The sequence below is a fragment of the Mus caroli genome, chromosome 13, assembly GCF_900094665.2.
Source record: "Mus caroli chromosome 13, CAROLI_EIJ_v1.1, whole genome shotgun sequence".
NCBI lineage: Eukaryota > Metazoa > Chordata > Mammalia > Rodentia > Muridae > Mus > Mus caroli.
The window spans coordinates 58169405-58188673 of NC_034582.1; positions in this window are offsets into that span (position 1 = coordinate 58169405).

Genomic DNA, 19269 nt, shown 5'->3' on the forward strand with positions numbered 1-19269 from the left:
CTTAGCAAGCAAGAGGCATCTGGACAAGAGGGAAAGGCTCTAGCAATGACTCCTTTACTTAATCACCCACTCCCTTTCCTTGGAGAACTTTCATAGGAAACTGTTTAGAAGAACTTGGAAACTGGTACACTTTTAAACATGTCTTTAATAAAGATTAAAGTTTTCCCAGTTTTCTTCCTGTTACTTCAACTAGCAGCTGGAAGTTAGAGCAGCCCAGTTTCTGTGGAGATAGAACAAAGGCTACTCAATTAATCCCCTGTCTTTTTAAGAGGAGGCTCTAAATACCAGAGATAGCAGTGTCCAGCCGTGCCTCAGAGGAACTCGGGCAGGTCAGCTTCAGCTGCCAATCAACTGAGACTTAAGATAGGCAAATGTCTTAATACTAAACAGCAACCCTAAATATCTCTGAAGACCAAGTCTTGTCACCTCAGACACTCTTCCCCCTCCGCTGCCTCAAGAGGAACCAAGAATGGCCAGGGCCGGTCCCCTGCATCCCATCACCCCGACTCCAGCTGCTTAGACCCCTGCTCCTTCCAGTTAAGGGCAGTGGTCACATGCTCACCATGTTGCCAGGTTGTAGATCGCTGGCAATTCCCTAAGGCCCCTGGCAGCAGAGAGCAAAACACATTGGACCAATCTTTCAAGCCTGCTCAGCCACGGAGAGGAACAGAGAGCAGGGAATCAAGGCACCCAGAACACTCCTCTATATCTACTGGTGAGCCTGGCCGGAGGCCCTGATTGGCTAGTGAATCTTGACATGACCACCTCCCTTAGGGTTAGAGTGCCCTGAAGGCACACAGCACAAGGCTTCCTGGCCTAGGTCTCTAATCCAGGAGCTGACCCTTTTCAGATCTGCAAGACTTTGTTTCCATATCACTTTTGCTTGTCCTCCAAAGTCTAACGTTCTGTCTTCCAGCACTCAGCAGGAATTTCTATATCCTCTGCTTTCTCCTCCTCCTCCTCCTTCTGTTCCTCCTCAGAGTAATCAAGTATCTTGCACAGTAGTTGGAGCAGAGTGAACTATAGGTTCCAAGGATGTTAACAATTAAAGAGAGATTTTAGGACACAAATGTGATATTTGTTTCTCTGATTTTACATTGACGTCAGGAAAACTGCAGCTGATATTCAACTGCCACATATGAGACTCCAAACAACCCTGGGGGAAAAGCAGGGGATGGATGCCAATCACTATGGAGCACTATTGTTAGCCAGTACATCTTCCTCAGTGAGAAGGTGAAAAAACATATCTGTATTAGTAAAGGTTTTCCAGATGAACAGAACTCAGAGCATGGATCTCTCTAAGCATGCAGAAAGTGGAGAGATAAGAATGGCTCGCAGAATGTGGTGCAAGTAGTAAAACAAAGAGTGTGTACCAATGGCAAGTTGAAGAATACAGTAATGCCTGTATATCTCAGCTGGTCTTTACTATATACCAGAATTCCAAAGATAGAACATCTAATGCTAGAGAAATAAACCGAGTTTGAAAAAGTGCAGCCCATTTCCTGGTAGAAGGAATAGCATTTATGAAATATTGTTTGACCTTGCCTCTATGTGGATTGTTGGCTGCTGAGACCTGTAACTTGACACACACACAACTACAGCCAATGAAGGCCTGTGTTTTAAATATCTGAGCTGACTTAATTATGTCAATGAGGATTGCACATATCTCATAGGACAGTAGTAACCTAACTGCAATTTGAGTATTCACTGGCTTAACTGACATCACAAATCATACATCCACCGATCTAGTCTGCCTTCATTTACCCAACATGAATTAAGACACACTGAAAATTATAAAATTACCTCCATGACAGCATCAGGCACTTTCATTATGGCAACTCCAGCAGCTGATTACCCACCCTGTTTCCCCCATTAGTCTACACAATAAACTTCTTCCTATTCTGGTCAGAATGCAGAAGCTATGCCCCTCATGCATATCCTTTTCCTCTTGACTCAATAAACAATTGATTACATTGTTGTTGTTTTTTTTGTTTTGTTTTGTTTTGTTTTTTAATACACACCTCAAGGCCCTAGGGAAAGGTCCCAGGTCCTAGACCACTGACTGGTACAGGCTCTAAGTTGAGGCAGAGGCAGAAGGATTTCTGAGTTCGAGGCCAGCCTGGTCTACAAAGTGAGTTCCAGGACAGCCAGGGCTATACAGAGAAACCCTGTCTCAAAAAAAAAAAAAAAAAAAAAGATTTAGTAAGTTTAATCAAAAGCAAAGTAAGGCCATTGCCCTGGGGAGAAACAGACTGGAATTAGGGCCCTCTGACTCAACATAGCTTCTCTCAGAAACATTTTTCTAAAAGGTTGAAGATGGAGCTGTGCTAGAATTAATATGTCTTTCCTGGAAGAAATCACTCAACACACAATTAAAAACTTAAGTAAAATCTCTATAAAAATATTGGGTATCCATTTAGCTGTGCTAAATGCTAAAAGAAGAGCCGGGCTAGAAGAGATTTTGCATTCCACATATACCATAATCCTTAAGTCTCTTTTAGGTTTATACACCAGGTTATATTGTGAACAATTCAAGTATGGACTAGAGACTGCTCGTCTAACCACTTAGGCAGATAGGTATTTTACATGGCAAAGATATTCCAGAATTATTTCTTAAGTACACCAGTTTCCTGAAACAGCAGGTCTTTCTTCATTGACAGTCCTAAGCGGAAGGGCTCAGAGGATGTGAAAGATAGGAAAAGTGGAACGTTGAAAGTATAAAGCAGAAGTATTGCACATGCTATGTCTTATGCTAAGTATGTTTAAGAAAAGCAGATTATCTATTACGTACAGGGGGTGAATGGACATGGGAGACTTCCTTGAAGTCAGCAGAAACTATCATACAATGGAAGAAAATCAAGAGGAGTCTATTCAAACAGTGCTGTACAGGGCAACACAGGTTAGCTCAACAACATTACTGACCAAGCCTGCAGTAGCCATGGGACTGATAACAACAGCCTCATGTAGTAGGAAGTGTTGGGGCGGGGGTCTTAGGATCTGATGCAATCCCTCTCCAAAAGCCCTTGCCCCAGAACACTACCGGCTCTCCCAAGCACATATCTGTCTTAGAGAACTACCAGCTCTCCCAAGCATCTACCTGTCTTAGAGAACTACCAGCTCTCCCAAGCATCTACCTGTCTTAGAGGAGCTGTTTCCCTATCAATACCTCATGGCCTTAGGAAAAGCTCCCAAGACTTAGGTCCCAGACTGTGACTAGTCCTGTCAAGCATGTTGCTCAGTTTGAGAAGGAAGCTATATCATTCTCCATACATGAGCACCTCAGGAAAAGCCTTACTGGATCAGTCCAGTCCTCAGTACAGCTGTGTAGTTCCTTTTTAAATGGTGTCTCACCTCTGTGGCAGAACTATGCTTTTCTAAACAAGAAAAGTGGCCCTTTATGGCACACTACATCTTAGTGTAGGATGTGACCCTGTAATGCCCTATTGAGCAACTTGTTAGAAGGCTGCTTTTGATCTGGGGATGGGCCTAGTGGCTAATTGTAAATCAGGGTTGTCTCCTCTGTTATGGTCTACAGCCATATTTCTGGACAATCCTGGTGAACAAACATTTGTATCCTAACATCCTAATCTCTAACAGGCCTACTTAGCATAGAAATCTGTGGGGTGTTTTAGTCAGTCCTTCCTACTGTAAATTCTACTTGGCATGACTTACTATCTCCTAAGCATTGGTAAATATTTACACCATCTATTCATTCTACTCTTTATATCACAGCTTAGTATTGAAGTGCTACTCTGCACATGAGATTCTGTTTACAACCTCCACAAAATTAACTCCAAATGGATCTTACATGTCCATGTTAAATGCCAAGGGTAGAACTTCTAAAAGATACCAGAGAGACTAGGACTCAGAATCTGACATCCCACTAGGATGTCTCTACACACAAGCCTTTGCACAGCAGACGCAGGTCCCATACTGAAGTTATTTAGCTGCTACAGTAGGATTCATGGAGTGGCTATGTAAGACCCCTGAAACTGGGGAGACCTCTGCTCAAGTCCCGTGATGAGCTGGCCAGCACCCCAATAACTCGAGAGAAAACCACACCTGATGCAAAATGCAAGAGGCTTTATTGTCAGCTAGCTGAGGATGAACTCCTTTCGCTGCACAGGGCAGGGGAGTTCGACCCTGAGCAGTAACAGTAGGGGGCTTTTAAAGGAAAAGTGAGAAATTAGGAGGAGTTGGGAGGAGTTTGGCTACAGCTCTTCTCTGTGGAATCTATCTCTGTGTCCTTGGCACAGGGAGACAAGCAAGTGCCTGGCTAGGTCTTTTTACAATTATCGCATCTCTGGCTGTAAGGCACAGAAACACAAAAGCTTTTTGCTGGCTATAGAGAACAAAGAGCTTTTATCTGGCTGTATTTTTAGAGATCAGGGAAAACAAGATTGGGGGAATGTTTTAGGGGCTTTACCTTTCAGGGAGAAACGCTTTACGTCTGGGTCTCACATCTAGGACACCTAGGAACGTCAAAGGTGGCCACATCTGAAACCCTGTTCCCACCAAGCCCCTGGGAGTACCCATAACCCTTCTGTCTAGGCACGGTGGTCACATGATCACCATGTCACAACTTAGTAGCTCTCCTGAGTTCCCCTCAGAGCACCCAACAGCAGCACCCAGAACAGGTCACACTGAAAGACTCCCTGAGGAGTCCCTCGCTCAGGCCTCGGGTATAATAGCAGACCTCCAAGAACTCACAAGAGACCAAGCTTGATGCAAACCACACGAGGCTTTATTCAGGGAAAGCCAGAGCTCTGGGGATGACTGGTATCCCATGCAGGGGTAGAGGAGTCGACCCTGAGGGAAAAGGGGTCCCAGTTTTTATAGGTCCTTAAGGGGGAAAAGAGAAGGGGGGGAGTAGGGGATTTCCAGATCTAAACAATGTCTATTCTAAAATGATTGATTCCTCAAGAAATGGGTATGGGAGGAAAACAAGGAAGGAATCTAATGAAGGTGCAGCAACTCCAGATTGGCCCTGACTGTGGTTGCTGGGGAGATTTTCCTACTCTATCCCAGCAACCAATATAGCAACCAATATCACAAACACCTGGAAGTGAGGTGCAGCAGTGGGCACACACCTGAGTTCAAGGAACAGTCAGAACATTGGCAGACACACAGGTTCGAGGAGCGGCCAGAGCATTGTGCGCCTCTATTTTTCTAATTCAGTGAAGCTAGTTCTACTAACAATGAAATCTATTTTGTCAATTTCAGGGCTTCTGTGACCTTTTACATTCTGTCAGGATCTTTCAACACCAACCAGCCAACCACCCAAACCTGCCCAGCAATGGTGCCGAACCAGATTAACCGCCTCCTCTTCCAACTGGTGGGCCCTCCTGGAGGCCCTGATTGGTCAGTGGATCTTGAGTGACATGAGAAGACCTTGCGGTTCTAAGCCAAGGATTCGAGTCCAAAAGCATACGTTTTTCTAGATCCACAGAGATTTCTTTTTTTCCAGTAGAACTTGTTCCTGTCCTCCATTAACCTACCCTCTGTCTTCCAGCAGTCAGCAGGAATTTCCTCTTCTTCCTCCTGGTATCAAATAGCAGCAGAGTGAACAATCTGACCCACAGACCAAACAGTGTCAACGATATTAACAACTAAAGAGAGATTTTAGGACACAAAATTTGATATTTTTTTTTCTGTGACTGCACACTGGGGTCAGGCAAACTGCAGCTACTAGTCACCTGCTACCCAATGTGATAGGGACACAAACCCACCTTTAAAATTTTTCGACCCAGAATTGTTCCTTCTAAAAGATATGCAGGGACAAAAATGGATCAGAGACTGAAGGAATGGCTATCCAGTGACTGTCAACTTTGGGATTCATCCCATGGGCAGAGACCAAACCCTGACACTATTATTGATGCTATGTTGTGCTTGCAAATAGGAGCCTAGTATGGCTTGTCCTCAAGCAGCTGACTGAGGCAGACACAGACCCTTACAGCCAAGCACTGAACTGAGGTTGGGGACCCCTATGGAAGAGTTAGGGGAAGGACTGAAGGAGCTGGAAGGGACAACAACCCCATAGGAAGACCAACAATGTCAACTAACCTGGACTCTTGGGAGCTCCAATAGCATTGGTGACAGCCTTTAATATTTGCAGGTCTCTAAGACTTTACTACCAAAAACTCCAAAAAAAGAAAACAAACCAAAAAAACAACAAACAAACAAACCACCTGTAGGGCACGTGGGACTGCACTACCGGACAAGCATAAGTACTGGGAAGGTTAAGTGAGCTCAGACATTGGAATCTCAGAGATTTGAGAACAGCAGGAATCCAGCCAATACCTACCTGACTCTGTACCTGCTCTGGAACACTTAACCACAAAACTACCGAGAGGATGATGGGCATTCAGTCGTGTAGCACAATACCTGGAGTTCTCTATGCTAGATATCTAGATAGCCTTGAGCCTTCAGCCAGTGGCCTTACCTTCCTGGGTATTCTTTCCCGTAAGAGGTGTATAATCTCTGGTTCACCCTGAATGAAGTGTATGCATTTACATCCACCACCAAATAGAGCAATGTGAACAAGCAAAGATCATCTCAGAGAGTTGCTTCATTAAAGACCGCCATTGGGAAGGCCTTCACCTAAAAGAGTTACACCTAAGATTCTCTAAAAAGGCTTTCTCTCCTCCAGTTCCTCTGGTACTAGCTCCCAACAAGGCCAGGTCCTGTTCCTCCAGGGCTCTGCCTTCTCCTTCCTGCCTTGTGTACAGATGCCCTGAGATGAAAGGTAGACTGCAGACCTCTGTTGCCGGACTTTCTCTCCTGGCAGTGTGTCAGTGGTACCTGGGCATCCCCAGCAGACTATAAAATGACAATAACCCATTACCAACACTGGAATTTTTATTAGCCTGTGATATCTAGTGGGAACATTGTCTCCTTGTTATAGAGTAAATCCATTTTAACGCTATGCATGTGTGTATGTAAAGCTTCTACTATAGTTGGTTCTTGTACAACTTTTTCAAGTGTCTGTATCATTATTGATCTTTCCATCTATTTCCCTGTTCTACTGTGCTCTCTCAGCTACTGCCCAATTTAACTCTTCCTGTTCCATTATCCCCTTTAAACCTTTATATCACTGATGCTTTTACCCTATTTGATAGCCTTCCTCAAAGGAACCCTTACAGTTTCCAGAATTCTGTAGATATTCCAAGTGAAACATATATATGGAAAATCAAAGTCAACATTCACACATGAATGAAAACATTCATCTCATGATATATGTTACTCCATGCAAAATTATTGTTTCAAGCTCCATCCATTTACCTTTGAAAGTCATACTCTTTTTTTTTTTTTTTTGGTTTTTCGAGACAGGGTTTCTTTGTATAGCCCTGGCTGTCCTGGAACTCACTTTGTAGACCAGGCTGGCCTCGAACTCAGAAATCCGCCTGCCTCTGCCTCCCGAGTGCTGGGATTAAAGGCGTGCGCCACCACGCCCGGCTGAAAGTCATACTCTTGGGCTGGTGAGATAGCTCATCAGATAAAAGCACTGACTACTCTTCTGAAGGTCCTGAGTTCAAATTCTAGCAGCCACATGGTGGCTCACAACCACCTGTAATGAGATCTGACGCCCTCTTCTGGTGCTTCTGAAGTCAGCTACAGCATACTTAGGTATAATAATAAATAAATCTTTGGGCCAGAGCAAGCAGGGACTGAGCGAGCAGAGTTGAGCAGTTGACTGGAGCGAGCTGGGCTGACCAGAGCAAGCAGAGGTCCTAAATTCAATTCCCAACAACCACATGAAGTCTCACAACTGTCTGTACAGCTACAGTGTACTCACATAGATAGAATAAATAAATAAATCTTTTGAAAAAAAAGAAAAAAGTTATACTCTTTTTTTTCTTTAACAACTGTTCCCCTTTCCCCAAAGGCATGGACCAACATTTGTGGCAATATTTTTTTAATTGGCCAGTCTGGGATAAGATGAAATCTTAAAATAGTTTTAACTTATATTTCTCCTGTGGTGTAGAACACTGAACACTTAAAAAAAAGTTTCTTGGATATTAGTATTTCATCTTCTGATAACTTTCTGTCTAGTTCTATGGCTCATTTTAATTGGGTTGTTTGTTTTCTTGACATTTGTCTGGTTTTTGTTGTTGTCGTTGTTGTTGTTTGTTTTAATCATCTTAGTATTTTATTTTTTAGATAGTGTCTATATAGAGCTGACTGTCCTGAAGCTCACTATGTAGAGCATGTTGTCCTGAAACCCACAGAGATCTTCTTGCCTTTGTCTCCTAAGTACTGAAACTAAAGACCTGTGCACCCACACCACACTTGGGCTTTTTGTTTCCATATGTATTCTCATCATTTCCTTACAGAGATATACATAAGATAGTTCTCACATCAAAGTGAGTGTATCAATGTTTATGCCATATTTGCCAAGTTATGCTTCTATTAAAGCTAGCTAGTTCCAGAATATTCACTTGGTTCAAAACAAATTCTATGTCTTTTCTCTGCAGGTTTCCTCCTCCTGTCCCATTATCTGTGCTCTATTCTAAAAGGGTCCTATAAAGAAAGTCATAAAGTAGGTAACTTTATGTCTGCCTTGTTGATCTCACACAATGCTTTTAACATTGTAGTGTTTTAGGATCTTTTAATTATTGCTAAGATATTTCATTATAATAGTATAAATTGTGTTCATGCATGCTTCAGCTGATGGACATTTGCTGCAATTTGTGGCCAGTAGGATCAATGCTGCTAGAATAATTGTGCCTTTGAGTACACATTAATGATCACCTTGCTTGTTTGTTTTTGTTTGTTTGTTTGTTTGTTTTCAAGATAAGGTTTCTCTGTATAGCCCTGGCTGTCCTGGAACTCACTTTGTAGACCAGGCTGGCCTCGAACTCAGAAGTCCGCCTGCCTCTGCCTCCCAAGTGCTGGGATTAAAGGCGTGCGCCACCACTGCCCAGCTCATTTCATATATTTTTTTAAAGGTTTATTTATTTATTATATGTAAGTACACTGTAGCTGTCCCCAGATACTCCAGAAGAGGGCATCAGATTTTGTTATGGATAGTTGTGAGCCACCATGTGGTTGCTGGGATTTGAACTCGGGACCTTTGGAAGAGCAGTTGGCACTCTTAACCACTGAGCCATCTCCCCAGCCCTCATTTCATATTTTAAGATGAGTATCCACTGTGAAATCACTCTTGACCCATGCCTTGCAGATGCAATCCTTAAGACACCATCTCCTGAGAAACTAGATTTACAGGCTTGAGCAACCAGTTCCAGCTTGTGCTAGACTTCCCAAAAGCTGGGGCTGTGCTTGGGTTTTTTTTTTTTTTTTTTTCCTTGCCTGCTGTCTGTAATAGTTCCTTAGTTCCTTGATCTGGCTATCTACATCCGAGTCAGCAGTCACAGGGAGTTTGAAAAAGAAATCGGAACTCTTACATTATCTTACCAGTATAGTATTCTTCTCTAGGACCATTAGCAGAGTCCTTTGATTCAGAACTATGAACTCAGCTGTAAATTTCCAACCGTCAGACAACAGTGGTGGTGTTCAGTATAACATGTATCTTCTATCCAGTATCAAATTTGTCTATGGTTCTTCTTTCTGTGTTTTAAAAAGGACCCAGTAACCTGGGTCCACAATACTTAGGCTCCATCCCTATGCCAGTATAACCTTGTTTCCATTTCCTAGAGGACTTTTGGGAACTGCCCCAGGTTTGTTACACACTGGATTATCTATCTGACCAGCCACAGTACGAGACCAGATCTAGCATGAACCAATGCTTTCTTTGTAACTTGTATGGCTACACTTATCAATTTTTGGAGATGTTCAGATTCTTATGGGCTGATGGGTTACAGCTCTAGTCATTTCCCCTCCCCTGCGGTTCTCCAGCAAACTTTGGCTATAATATATGTACTGATTTAGTCCTTTTGATGATGTCCTTTGACTGAGGACTGTGGCCTGTTAAAAGATAGGTATTTTTCCAAGGACCATCAATCTATACTGGATTACTTATGTAAATGATGGTCCATTTCTGCTCTGTAACAAGTGGGAGAATTTGCACCAGAACAGCTGTTGCTACTTCTCTGGCATTCTCAGTACCGATGAGAACAGCTTTTATTCGGCTAGGATATGGTTCACAAACAGACACCTGACCCTGGTGCAAGAGGTCTTGTAAGCAGAGTCTATTTGACAGTCCTCACCTGGGCAGGTGTCTCTTCTCTGTGCTGGTTCAAGGAATGGGACAGGGCATGAGTGGACAGAACACTTTTTACTGTGGTGGTTAATCCTTATCGTAGGAACAGTCAAGTTGCCATTTCTAAGGTGGGCCTCTCTTTCTCAGTGAAATGAGTCATGTATTATTTATTTTCTATTGTACTATCTGGGGGAACAACACTTGGCTCACTACAGATTTTAGTCTTCTTTGCTCTCTTGTGAGATGTATACTTTGGATGTACATAATTTACTTTGTATTAAAACTTTTGAGTCTATAAGACTACCTACTTCCTGTAATTACTAACCAGTTTCCTTGGCCAACCTCACATATGTCTTCTGATGGCTCTTGTAGTATCTGAATGTCACTTGAGAGGGGAATTGTATGGTTCCCAAAAGATTTTTGATAATTTCCTTATAGTTTATGAGTGAACTCTTGGCAATTAACCATTCTCCTCTTTCTTGAAGACCATGAAAGCATGCTTTAAAGAAGTCCAGATGTTAACTCTTTTTTCCTTCCCCGAAATAAGTCCCCTTGTTTGGTATATTAGCTTAGCATTCTTGGCCAACAAAGAAGGGGATATTGACGCCACATCAAATGCTGCTTTTTGGCTGACCACTCTGTATCATGTCTTGTTCTTCATTTAAAGGTAACAACTCCCATCAGTAAACCAGTCTCTTTTGGACTGGCTAGATTGTTCACTTAAGTCCCACCATTAGGCACAAGTGAAGCAGATGGTTTCAGTACACAAGTGTTCTACATTAGAACAGCTTCGGTGGGCATAAGCAATGTGGGATTGAGTGCCACACATTTTAATAGCTACATCTGGGTTGTCTAGGAGGGCTGCCTGAAGAATAATTCTGGTCTGTATGACCTTTACCTTTTAAGATGTGAATGCTTTTAATGACTACCCCAAAGATACTTTACAAATTTCTTCAACTGACAGTGTCATAGCAATGGCAACTGCTGCCCAGTGGGGTCTCCCTGATGTTACATCTTGTTTCTTTGAAGAGGAAGCCAGAGTTCTCAGTTCAATCACAGACCTTAAGTCAAAATGCCAAGGGCCAGGACTTGCTTTACTTCTTCAAATAAAAGAAGGCCTTTTGAAGATTTGAGAAATCCAATGTTGAGACTTCTTCAAAAGCCTACTTAATTTGATTTAGGGATGTTCCAATTGAGAAGCTGTGAATGTGGGAACTTGGTGACTTCACATACAGGCTCTTCCATTAGTCAAAAGTCAGGAACCCACACTTGACAAAAGCCACTGGTCCCAAGATGAATAAAAGCTGTCTCTTTGTTCTTGGGGGGAAGCTACTTTAATCAAATCATGACAAGGACAATTGTCCTTCCCTGAGAGTCAAGATATGTGACAAACATTGTATTTGTGTGGAGTTATCTGGAATCTTTCAGGGGAGCAATCTAAAAGCTTTGGGAGAACAGGGAGGTTGGGGCTCTGATGGCACTGTTGTCTAGGCTTTCTACAGTACAGCTACATATTTAAATTTCATGTTCATATCACAGAGTGGCTCTTGGTAGGAAAACTAGGTCTGTAAGGATTTTGCTTATTTCTCTAGCAAGTGCCAAATGTTAGTACATAAAACATTTTCATAATGTTCTAGCCTAAAGTTGGGCTGATCCTGGACCCTTGAAGTAGAACTTTCCAAATGTACTCCTGGGACCCTCAAAAGCAAGCAAGTACTAAGTGGCTAGGTGTGAAGGATGGCAGAAAGCAGGCATATTTCAGCTCTGATGCTCTCCCCTTAGACTGAGGGAGCTGAGGTAGGATAGAAAGGAGTGTACAGGAGAGTGGATAAGCATAAGGTCTTGTGCTATAGCTGTCTGGATGTTTTCACTATGTTCAACTTCTAGAAGAACCCAAGTGTTTCATAGGTAGTGGTAAGGGATCAACAGGACATGTTTTGGAACTCATCTTGAGTGGGTGTTGGTTTTGTTTGGTGTAACTTACATAGGATTTAAGTGAATTTTTATTTGACATGCAGGTTTCTCCTTAAAGATTTACTTTTGTTTTTTATTTAAGTGAATATCCGTGTGTGCAACATGTGTGCATGTGTCCCAATTCTACAATATCCTGAATCTTATTTTAGCCCCAGCACCTGAAATGGCCCAAGATATCCTAACAGAAAAAGAACCTAACTTTCTTACAGTCATGTGTAGTGGCACACACTTTTAATCTCAGCGTGCAGGAGACAAAGACAAGAAAATATCCATGAGTTTGAGGCCAGCCTTGTCTGCATAGCAAGTTTCATGATTTCCAGGACTACATAGAAAGACCCCATCTCAAACAACCAAACTGCTTATCAAGAGGCTCAGAGATAGCTAAATGGTTAGGGAGGCCTGCTACTCTTCTAGAGGATCCCAGAACTTACTTTGGGCAGCTTACAACCACCTATAACTCAAGTTCCAGGAGCTGTTACCACTTCTGGTCTACGTAAGAGGGAATGATTGAAAAACACCTCTTCTATTCTGTATAGACCCTGTTGGAAAGCTCCATTACTCACTCACACTCAATCTGAATTACCTTTTTTTCTGATTCATTGGTGTAATTGGGAAAACATGGAGTTGGCTTGGAGCACTACTGCATGGGATAAGATAGTTCATCTTGGGGTTACGGCCCATTATACTCTCTTTGGAAAAAGGGCTGGAACACAAACTAGCCAAATGCCAAAGGTGTCCCCTTTAGTTCTGTCTTTTGATAGTCCCTTTCCTGGGTGAGAGTCATGAAAGTATACATAAGGCCCTTTAAACTCTTTCTCTGGACTCCTACAAATAGGTCCAGCTTCGGAATAATGTAGCTTCGATTTCAATTCTTTGACCAACATTCCTTGTCATCCACTTTGTACTGAGCCTAAGGCATCACACAACAAAATATTGGCCTCTCTTCTTTAGAGTCTCAGAATCAAGTTTATTCCAATCTTCAGGATACACTATATCAGAGAGTTCAAAAGAACTGATGGTGAACTTTCCTTGATGACTCAAAGAAAGAAAGAAACAAAGGAAGAAAGATAGGTAGAAAGAAAGAAAAAAAGAGAAAAGAAGAGAAGAATAGGAAAGAGAATGGGGAGCGTATGAACTGGTGTGACTAAGGCAGCCCTCCAATTCATTCCATGTCCTCAGAGACTCGATGGGCTGGAGCTTCCTCTTTCCAGCTATCACAGTCTGGACAGCCTAGTGTAACAGCAAAGCCCCAGAAGAACTGAATACACTGCTGTGAGGATTAACTCTTCTGGGATTACTCTTTCCCCTGCTAGGATTTGAAGCAATTTCCTGCATTATCTCTTGTTGCAGTGCAGCTGCCTCTGAGGTAAAACCATCCATCCTGGAGAGAAGATTATTTGAGTGACACAGCTGCCTTTGGGTCATTTCTGCTCTTGTAAGTAACCCCAGCAGAACTCCATAGTTCACCAAGCTGCACTTCTGTCATATCCATACATTGGTTTCCTATCTGAGGTCAGTAGATATTTGTCTACATCTCCAGAGGAATAATGTCACCCAACATCTATCCCCCTGGACAACATCCCACAATATTTGGATGCAAGTTCCTGCAATATGCACCTCTGAGGTTATATGTTTTACCTTGGTAGAATAAGACCTCTTTCTTCAGAGGCTAAAAAAAATACATAAATAAATAGCCGCCCATACTATCAGGCCTCTAGGTTTAGAGAAGAGGCTCACTTGCAAAACACTGGCTTTTGTTTTGCTTTGCCATCCAGGTAAAATGTGGGAATGGTTGTGATTTTATCTCTAATTTAATGGTCATAGAAATGTCTTAGGATTGCCTATAGTAAACGAACAGGCAGAATTTGAGAGCAGTTGCAATATGATGAAATAGATATAACCAAGACATCATGTAGGGACAGGAGAGGGGTGAAGAGAGGAAGAGCATGCCTGACTTGCATCCTGGTTCCCAATGCCTGGACAGCATTTGGCTTGGCTTCCTTTCCCCCAAGGAGTTGATCTTATAGGACACCAGAACTCTGGCGGGAAGCAGGTTCCTCCTACCCCCTTTATTCCCTCATGCCCTCTGCCCGACATATGGGCACCATTCTTTTTGTTTGCCATCACACAGCTTCCATCAGTAAATTTAATTATAGCTGTCTTTTGCCTGCAGTTGGTGGGGTGTTCCACTCAGTCATGAGCTTAATCTCTTCTTGGGCTTCTGGAGTTTTCCAGTCTTTCTCTGCCAACTTTGTCTTCATGTCTCTAGACTCTCTCCCTCTTTCTTCACCCTACTCTACCTCGGGGCCACTGTGGAACCCCAACAGTTTGACTGGCTAGAGGTCTCCATAGCAAATATCATCTATATTTCCTCTAACTATGGGCAGTTACAACCTTCATCTACACATTCACAGATGTTTAGCAGGCAATTGGGTAGGCATAGGATATCTGTGTAACAAAGTATCAGTAGCTATCTTGCTGGGTGGGAACTACCACATCCCAAACCAGGAGTTGTTATCTTGGCTTATGTACCAGACAGGATTTCCTACCCATTAGGTTCTAATCCAATTTTTAAAAAAAGGGGGGGTGGGAAACACCTAGAACAGCCATCCATCTGTTTTATCATCAAACTCATCTTGGCAGTAACACACAAAGGTGACAGTTCTATAGCCCACTCTGCCCAGTGCCTTTTGGAACTACAAGTGCTACTGGGCATCAGGGAAGCTTCCAGATCAGCTTGCTTTCTCTGCTTAAGCAATCCTTACTAACTAGTATGCCTGCCACCAACAGCAGTGGGAATAGGCTGTGTGTTTTAGAGATTCCTTCATCTCCCTAGCAACAAATCACAGAGAAGTAGTTCCCCCATAACACTGGGGTTTTGTTTGGTAAGTGTATTTCTTTTCTTTTCTTTTCTTTTCTTTTCTTTTCTTTTCTTTTCTTTTCTTTTCTTTTCTTTTTTCCTTTCCTTTCCTTTCCTTTCTTTTAACATTTATTTATTTACTTACTTAATTATTTATTTTATGTGAGTACATCACTGTCTTTAGACACACCAGAAGAGGGCATCAGACCCCATTACAGACGGTTGTGAGCCACCATGTAGTTGCTGGGAATTGAACTCAGGACCTCTGGAAGAGCAGTCAGTGCTCTTAACTGCTGAGCTATCTCTCCAGCCACTTCCCATTTACATGGAGGTCCCTGTTTAAATCACTTGGCTGCCTTTTTTTTTTTTTTTTTTTTTTTTTGCAGTTTTCAAGAAAGATTTCTAAATGTGTAGCTTTCTAGGAGGTCAGCATTACAGCATCTGTGCCGAGACCTCTTTCCCCAAGCGGACAAGATCTCTGAAAGTCCCTTGGAGAGAGAGGTGAGTTGTAGACTGGAAATCAAGCAGCTAAGGAAATATGATAATGTTAGAAGACCTGGAAGAGCTCGAGACCCTCACAGTACCTGACTTGTTGAAAAGTAAATTGATTGGTTTCTGTGCATGTCCATATTTTCCCGGAGTCCTTACTTGATATTGATATCCAGCCTTTTTGAAATGTGGTTGGAAAATATGCATGATTTGATTTTGATTCTCTTTAAGTGCGTTGTGACTTCTTTGTGGCCTGTCCTGGTTTTTCCTGGAGAATGTTTCCACACTGATGAAAAGCCTGTGTCATCATCCACTGCTGGACAGAACGTTCTGTAGGTTTCTGTTACTACCATGTGGCCTAAGATTCCATTTAACTCTTCTGATCTTTTTGTTTTTAATCTGGGTAGTCTGTCCATCTGTGACAGTGGGGTGCTAAGGCCCTGTCACTACTGTGTTCTAATCCATCCCTTCCCTGAGCTCTAGGGATGTCTATAGGTCTTGGCGCTCTGTCCTCGGTACACACATATTTAGAACTGTTGGCTGTTGGCTAAACTACTAACCTTGACCTTTGTCTGCCCGTCCCTTCATTTAAAGCCTGTTTTATCTGATACCATGAGGGCAAATTCCACTGTTCCCTCAGCTTCAGTCTACAAAGGCAAGGTGAAGATAATTTGCTGTAGTTATGGCACAGTTGGTCTGTTTCTATTCATTCGTCTTGACTTTAATTGCAGTATTTAATCTAATTTTATTTAAAGCCTTTATCAAGAAGACATTGCTTAAAAGCACTTTTAAACTTATTTTCTAATTTTATTGTTTACTTTTTCCCTCTTTCTCCTCGAGTATTCTTTACACAGTAAGATGATTTACCCTAATCTTGTATTTTTAACTCCTTACTCAGAGAAGTTATAGTTCATAAATTGTGTTTGTTTTGTGGTTGCCATAGACTCATAAGAAAAAAAAAAAATCTTAGCTGGGCAGTGGTGGAGCACGCCTTTAATCCCAGCACTTGGGAGGCAGAGGCAGGTGGATTTTTGAGTTGGAGGCCAGCCTGGTCTACAGAGTGAGTTCCAGGACAGCCGGGGCTACACAGAGAAACCCTGAATCAAAAAACCAAAAAAAGAAAAAAACATCTTTGGACTGTATCAAGCTATTTTGATCTGGTGGCTGCTACTTAGCAGAACCATACAAAGAAGAAAATTAAAAAAGGAACTGGAAAAAATTTACATGTTACTTGCTGGGCCTGAGTCTTATCATCTAAGTGCTGTATAAGCTTTCCTCTAGGATAGTGAGGTGCACTGGTACCAATGGTGCAAGTTCAAACAGTCCTCTGAGGGGAGAGTGAGGATGATTACAGAAAAGACAGAAAAGAAGGCTCAGAGACAAAGGTTAGAAATCAGGAGGGCTGTCCAGTCAGTACTAAGCAGCCCTGAGTTGAATTCTCTTAGGCTTTATAGACTTTACAGTATCATGGGAAGCAAAGTCACAAGCCACAATGGCTGCTGTACATTCGATATCTGTACCTAGCCAGAGGTCTCCCTGTTCCTTCTGCCAAGATTAACAGAACATTCAGCCCCTTTCCTTGGGATAAGAAATAAGATAAAATCCTTGGGATTTCTTATCATTCCATGCCTCTGTCAGTAGACCCTGGCCTGACTTGACTCTGTCTGACCCGTAGGCTTTCACAGTAGCAGGCAAACTGGCTCCCAGCTGTGAGGGAGGCTACAAGATAAACTGAGAAAATGCAAGCTGCAGGCTCAGGGAGAGTCCTGCCTTAAAGTGATAGAGGACAAACAAGGACCTCTTTCAGCCCCCATACATAGACACTTGCATATTCTCTCTCCCCACCTCTCCCCCTCCCTCTCTCTCTTATTCCCTCTCTCCTTTTCCCTCTCTCCTTCTCCCTCCCCCTCCCTCTCCTTTCCCCTCTCTCCCTCTCCCTCTCTCCTTCTCCCTCCCCCTCTCTCTTCTCTCCCCTCTCCTTCTCCTTCCCCCTCTCTCCTTTCCCCCTCTCCCTCTCTCCCTTCCTCCCTCCCTCTCCCCCCACCCATACACACACATTCACACACAATCTTAAAAAACAAAACAAAACAAAACAAAGGAGAAGTGAGTGTGGTAGCCCATGACAGGGGCAGACAGAGCTTGCTAGTGAGAAAAATAGCAAAGAGAGACACACACACACACAGGGAAGAGGGGGAAAGAGATTTTTTTTTTAAAGATTTATTTATTATTATACATAAGCGCACTGTAGCAATCTTCAGATGCACCAGAAAAGGGCGTCAGATCTCATTACGGGTGGTTGTGAGCCACCATGTGGTTGCTGGGATTTCAACTCAGGACCTTTGGAAAAGCAGTCATTGCTCTTAACCACTGAGCCATCTCGCCAGCCCAAGAGATGTTTTTTAATTTAGTTACTCAATTAAAAAAATGTCTAGACAGATTAGATAAATGTATAAAGAAAATTGGAAAAAATATAACAAAGTAAAAAAAAATGGTAGAAATAAAACCTTAACAGAGGAAAAAGGGAGGGGGCAAACCTAAGCGCAGAAAGGTGACAAACAGACCAAATGGTGCACAAGGCAATTACCACCCATGCCTCATTAGCCTAAGCACAGAACGACTGACTGACCAACCGGGAGAGCTCTTCAGAAGGTTCACTGAGACATTCAGTCATTCCTCAGAAGACTGTTACAAGGAGGCTTGTTGGTGGCAACAGATCACTGTGAGGTGCTTGGAGCCTCTCACCTCAGTGACTCATTCCCCACAGAGCAGAGGCTGGTCTGTGAAGGAGAGCATCCTCCTCTGTACATACCATCACCAGTCACATTGTGATATGAATCTGTGATATTTATTGGTTTTATTCTCCAGGCACCTGAGGCATCTATTCCAATGCAAAGTGCACCAGTCAGGATCAGGACCACTGGTGATCAACGCAGAATCTGATAGAAAGAAGTACTGGCTGGTCAAGAACAAGTATAGACTGCCAGAAATCTTTATGCTTCCAATTCCAAAGGGATTTCTGTTGCAGATCCCAGAAGCTCTATCCCAAACTATCAGTGTATGGTCATAACATTAAGACTCTTGTCGTGGTTGGCAGGGTTGTGATGGAATTCGCACCACTGTATTTCTGGTTCTGAGCCACGTGTGGGTGGAAGACAGCCTGTCTGTGCCCCCGGGTGGTTTTCACAATCCTCTGTGATATGACCGGAGGTATTCAGGAGTTGATCCTCTGCCTTTTCTGGATCTGTCTGTTAAGTGTCACCTCTGGTTCAGTGTTTAAGGGAGATGGGTATGTGAAGGCTGTGTATTCTTTCTGTTTAAGGGTGAACATGCTTTTCTTCGAGCTGGGGTGAAGACTGGCTACGTAAAGATGGCCATAGACAGGAAAGACAACTGTGGAATTTCTTCAAATGCTTGGTATCTTGTTGTGTGAGCTGCTGTACAGTAAAAAGAAAGAAGTAGGCTGTGGCATGTACAGAGGAGGATGCTCTCCTTCACAGACCAGCCTCTGCTCTGTGGGGAATGGCAGCTGAGTCACTGAAGGTCCACATTGTGATATGAATCTGTGACGTTAACTTATTAAACACTACTGCTACTTTAGGAAAAAAAGTTCTGGGTTTTCATTTTTAAAAAGATATACAAGATTATATCCTTAAAAATAAGACAAAATGGGGCTGGTGAGATGGCTCAGCGAGTAAGAGCACTGACTGCTCTTCCTAAGGTCCTGAGTTCAAATCCCACCAACTACATGGTGGCTCACAACCATCCGTAATGAGATCTGACGCCCTCT